The following is a 5,570-nucleotide window of genomic DNA, read 5'->3' as shown; positions in this document are numbered from 1 at the left end:
GTCACCAGATCCTTGGCTGAGTGGCTCAGTTGCTGAAACATTGTTTGCATTAGTATGGTTATAGGTTCCATCTCCTGTCATGGGACCTACCTAGGGTGCAGGTTAGATCCCTAATTGGAGCAAGGGTGAGAGGCAAACATACTATGTTTCCCTGTCACACACTAAAGTTTCTCTCTCTCTCTTATTCTCTCTCTTTTTCCCTCCCACTCTTTCTAAAATCAATAAAAATACATTCTGTAGTGAGGATTTAAAATTAATAATAAATAAAAGTAAGAGATAAAGATAGTTTTCAATGTTATTAGTTGGAGCTTACCTCTAGAATCCATCCATTGCTTATTAGTTTCTTCCATATACAATATGCTCTGGATAGTCCTGTGGGTTTGGTCGATATCGATGTTGCTTATGCCCTTCCTGAAAAGACAATGGCAGAGAATTGAGACAATGACAGTGTAAATATTTCACGGTCATTTCAATTAGAAGCTGAGTTTTAAAACCTAGATCCTCATAGATCATCTACATGTTTGATTTTTCAAATTTTTATTAGGCTTTCACTTTGTTAGAAAAAATGGTTAATAGAAGAGCTAAATAGCAATCCATATGCAGCTATACTGTTTGTTGACAATCTATTCTTTTATGATATAGGTGAATCCATTGATTAGGGACAACTACTCATACAACTTTAAATGGTTTTTAAAATATTACCTCTGAGCTCCTACTTTGCCCATCCCTCAATTTTCCAAGGAGAATGTACTTGTTAATTTCAGGTTTGGTGGAATTGCTCCTTCTCCCTCTTGACCTATAATGACCTTGCTCTGTCTTAAAACTCCTATTTTCAAAATATTCACTTCTGTTCATTTCAATATCTTTTATTTATCCTTTTGATCTTTCAATTTGGTACCAGGTAAAATTCATCCATTTAATGGATTAGTAAGAGTTTCTGAGACCTTATTATATTGATATGGAATGTGAAAATTATATGATATCAAGGATATATTTCTTTTTAAAAGGCTAGATAAATGAAATTTCCTATCTTATGTAATAAGATCAATTTACCTTAACCTGATGACTTCAGCATCCTCCACAAGAATCAAAATGGTGAAAACTTACCCCATCTTCTGTGTTTTTAGCAGCCTCTGTGCTCCCTGAGACATGTAGTATAGTTACGGATCTAGAACGTCAATTATTCTTTAGGCCAAAGCCAGGATTTGCCAAAGATACTCACATTTTGTGAAATCACTTGGCTTCTCCAGGGCAGCCTTAGAAGTCTCTATCTAAATGCTACCAGTACACACCCTGTGGGTCCTTGACCAGTCCATCATAGATAAATAAACTCATTGTAGAGCCTATTCCTCTCTCAAGAATCATGTGTCCGAGATAAGCTTTGATTCTTCTAATAGAATAAATACACAGAGGAGATGTGTATCATTATATCACAGATAGGGAATACTTACTTTCCTTGCCTGTTCATAGAAGTTATGTTTAGAGAGACGATGTTTCTGTTAAAATAAAGAACAATTAAAATTGTTTTCCATGTTTAATTATCAAGTTTTCTAGAAAATGAAAGTGTCTTACCTCTTCATCTGAAGCAAAACCAGCTCCCTTGAAAAAGAAAAAGAAGACAAGAGTGAACATCTCAGTTTCATAATTTTAGATTGAATGTCAAAGGGCACTTAGCTGCCACAATTATGATTAAAGAAATGGAGGCAAAGTCTTAGGTAACTGAAACCCTAAGCTAGTTGTTTTATGATTAGTGACATCTTTAACATGGATGAGGACCTAGGCTTTGGCTATAGTGTATTTCTACATTCTCATACCAGTTCCCTTGAGTCATAGTTTCTTTTGTTTGTGATTAGAAGAAACCTATCCCTGTGACCAGGAGACTGAAATGGAAAAGTTGAAATTTGGGTTAGCTCGAGACCAGTGTTTTCTAGGTGGGTTTGTTTTAAGTGTCTGAAATGGTATGGCTCTTGAAATATAGATCATACAGGTGTCTGGTGTTCTGATTATGTTTTCTCTGTTCTTGGATTTTCATTTCTTCCCACTTGCACTTCCGTGTGTGCAGTTCTAGTCACTTGCACTAGTGACTCTGTGTGGGCACCTAAGAATTGTCCCAAGTCCTTAAAGTACTGATGTAAAGTAATTCAAAGAAAATGTTCATTCAAAACATTAGAATTAACAAAGCCATGTTTGGGCAATGAAAACGTGGTTCTTAGAGCAAGAAATAGAAACATTCTCTAAATAATGACTGAAAACATATTCTCAAATTTTTTCTGCTATACTTACAATCATGGCGAACATGAGAGCCATGATAAAGGCCAAGGCAAGGATCTTCATATTGGGCTGAGTCCTGTGAAAACACATGGGACAAATCAGTAATACAGTCATTCCTGTGTTTTCAAATCATCTATTGATCAGACAATGATCTGCAGCTTTGTGAACCTGGCTGGAGGCACAGAGTATTCAAACCCGTTGCATTACATCACGGACCTTAGAGACAAGTAGGGGACATTGCTGTGGTATACAGATACTAAAGTATCATGAAGGCAGACAAAATGGACATCTGAAACTGACCAAGACAGGAAAGGAATAATAAAATAAAGAAAAAAGGTAAAGCTTGTGTAAGATTTTATATTGAGTTTGTCAAAAATTTTGTTTAGGTTTTGTCAAAAGTGATTTGCAAACTTTCTTGGTGCTATTGTCATTTTGGCCAAATACTCCTTTGTTGTGGGGATGCATTGGAGGATGTTTAGCAGCAACCCTGTCCTCTACCCACTGGAGTCAAGAGACATTCTACATACTCAAAATATCCAAATCTATAAAGTTACTGGTGAAAATGAAAAAAAAGCTGTGTTTTTTTAACAGAAAATACTAAATGGAATATTTGGCCAACCAATAGAATAGATAAGGCACTGTTTGAGGAAGGTGCAAATAAATAAAACTGAAGGTGAAGATAGGGACTGTTTTTGTAATAGGGGTAGAGAATCAGTCAAGTTCCTGACTTGAGAATTTTGGAGTTGGTATAACCCCAGTATTAGAACATGAAAGTTAACGGGAGAAGGGAGAGAATTATAGGGGAAAAGGGGATGGACTCACATGAACAAGTATAAAGGACACATGGACAATAACTAAGGGTGGGGGGCAGAAATGGGAGGGAGGCGGGAAGCATGGGGCGGGGGGGTCGGGCAGGGTTAGGAATATAAGACAGAAAGCTGTACTTAAACAAGAATTAAATTAAAAAGTTTACATTTAAAAAAGAAAGTTAATGGATAAAGTACAATCCAATTATTAAGAAGTTTCAGGGAAAATATTTGAAGATACTTTGAGAAATTGATTTAATCTCCAAATTATCTTTATCAATGAAATTACTCTACTCTGGAACTCTTGGATATGTTTTTGAATTCAGCTGATACAAATGAACTCAGTTATGTTGACGTTGTATAAGAAATAAAGCAGACCATTTCTCGGTTATAGATTTCTAAATGAAAAGTCTTTGTGAACTATAAAGGTAAATAATTGATGAAAGCTGTTTCCTTCTTCATCATTTTAGCCATTATCTTTGATAGAAAAATAGAATGACTTTTTTTTCTGATGATAGGGTAACTTTTCTTCTGCCTAATGAGTTTAAATCTCATATATAAAACAGAATTTGTGACTGATGTTATTTTTCTTAACTTTGACATGCTGACATTGCTGCATTTGAAGAAATTCAGGACTGTGTCATTGGACAAATTGAAATGTATATATTTATATATATTTCTTTTAATCAGAGCTTTTTATTTTTCATTTTTTACCTTATTTTTATTGTCTTTTCCATTATCATCTATCCCCTATACCCTCCTTCACCCCCAGCCATCTCCCTGCCCCAGGTCCCCTGCAATCACCAGGCCATTGTACTTGTCAGTCACTTTTGTATCTTACTTTTGTTGAAAACCAAGTGAACACGTATGAAATGCTTTGGGATTCTCTATTTTTTCATACAAATTTATGTATATCTGCTCTTTTACCAATACCATATTGTCTTAATGCTATAAATTTGTTTTTCCCTCTCTTTATTTTTATTTTTAAAATTTTTTTAAATTTATTTAATTATTTTTCAAGTGCAGTTTTCTGTCTATTACTCCCATCTGATCCCACTCATCCCCCGGGCTCCCCCCTCCCATTTCCACCCTTCTCAGTTGTTGTCCATGTATCCTTTGTATATGTTCCTCTAAATCCCTCCACTGTTTCCCCTGAAATTCCCTCCCCTCTTCCCTCTGGTCACTGTCAGCCTATTCTCTATTTCAGTATCTTTCGTTATTTCTTGATAAAGTTTTTTATTGTTTGCTATTTACCAAATATTTACGTGTGTTATGATACAAATAAGGATGCTGCTTTTAGCATTGTTCATACCTCAAATTTGATTGAAGGTAGAGGATTAAGGGTAATTCACAGAAACTGGCCTTCTACACATAAACAGAAATCCAGATGGAAATTTTAAGATCTTTAAAAGAATGTTATCTGAAGAACACAATGTTGAGGTTTGACATAGTACAAAAACTTGTTTTTAACCAAATCACAAATAAAATGAATATAAATAAAATAATAATATTCTCTTACACAGTGCTAATAATTCAGAAAGTCAGGAAATATTTTAATGATAGAAAGGGTAAATAAAATGAGTTAGTGGTGGTACTGCAGTAACTTTGATGAAGGTTAATTAAACCTCTAGAGTAATACCCACATTTGCAAAAGGAGAGCTTATTCTATTCTAAAGATCATTTTCTTATAAAATATAACCATGAAATTTAACTTCAAGGTAAAGCACATGATCAAATAGGAGATATTTTGTATTTGGTCAAGACAATATAAGGATGTGTGGGTTCTGTCACAGCAGAGACCCCTGAGCAGAGCTCCCCCTTGCTCCTCATCACTCATTTGGTGCGGTGTCCCTGTCAATGCACAGGCATTGTGACCCTGTCCTCATCTTCAGATCCTGACAAACGATTGCTGTTTCTTTAAGTTTCTTTAGGAAAAATTATCAATACACTATATACACTTAGAAATAATTTGCAAGTCATTCCAGCAAACAAAAGTTAGAATAAGACATCATATCAGGTTGTCAATGAATACATTACATTTACCCAAGATGAGACACTAAAGTTCAAGAAGCTGAAATGGCGAAGCCCTTTCTTGTGATGTCCTTTTCTGGAAGATTGATGTATTTATATACACTGAAATCCTGCATTTGTTTTTCTAAATTATGTCAGTTATGAGATCATATTATTCAACTAAAAATAATACCCAATATCTGTCCTGACAGGTACAGAGAATGAACTTATAGTTTACAATAGATGATTGTGAAGCAGAGCCACCAGGAAAATATTTCACCCATCACATTTTAATCCCAGTGTTTGTCTAGGTATGGATGAATAAGACAGAGAAAGGTATGCTAAAGTAAGCATAGAGATGACTTGAATGGTAGAAGTGTTTCTGTAGAATACCATCTGCCCTATTTCAACAAATTCATGCCCAAGGTGGAAAAACTCTATGCCCCAAATGATGCCATCTTATTAAAATTTTCCCGGGGCCTC

The 5,570-nt window shown here is 35.1% G+C and overlaps 1 long non-coding RNA gene across 1 annotated transcript; it reads right to left on the bottom strand.

Moving 5' to 3' along the window:
• Positions 1-314: 314 nt before the first annotated feature.
• LOC118999320 (uncharacterized) lies at positions 315-5,218 on the bottom strand. Its single transcript, XR_005069091.1, has 4 exons — positions 5,115-5,218; positions 2,284-2,347; positions 1,452-1,599; positions 315-411 (listed from the first exon to the last, which is right to left on the bottom strand). It is a non-coding gene; the product is annotated as an uncharacterized LOC118999320 (long non-coding RNA).
• Positions 5,219-5,570: the final 352 nt, after the last annotated feature.

Source organism: Sturnira hondurensis, unplaced genomic scaffold, assembly GCF_014824575.4.
Source record: "Sturnira hondurensis isolate 20B ecotype Veracruz unplaced genomic scaffold, ASM1482457v3 Scaffold0014814, whole genome shotgun sequence".
In the NCBI taxonomy this organism is placed as follows: Eukaryota; Metazoa; Chordata; class Mammalia; order Chiroptera; family Phyllostomidae; genus Sturnira; species Sturnira hondurensis.
Note: the sequence above shows the minus strand (reverse complement) of the source record. Positions and strands in the feature narration are given on the sequence as shown.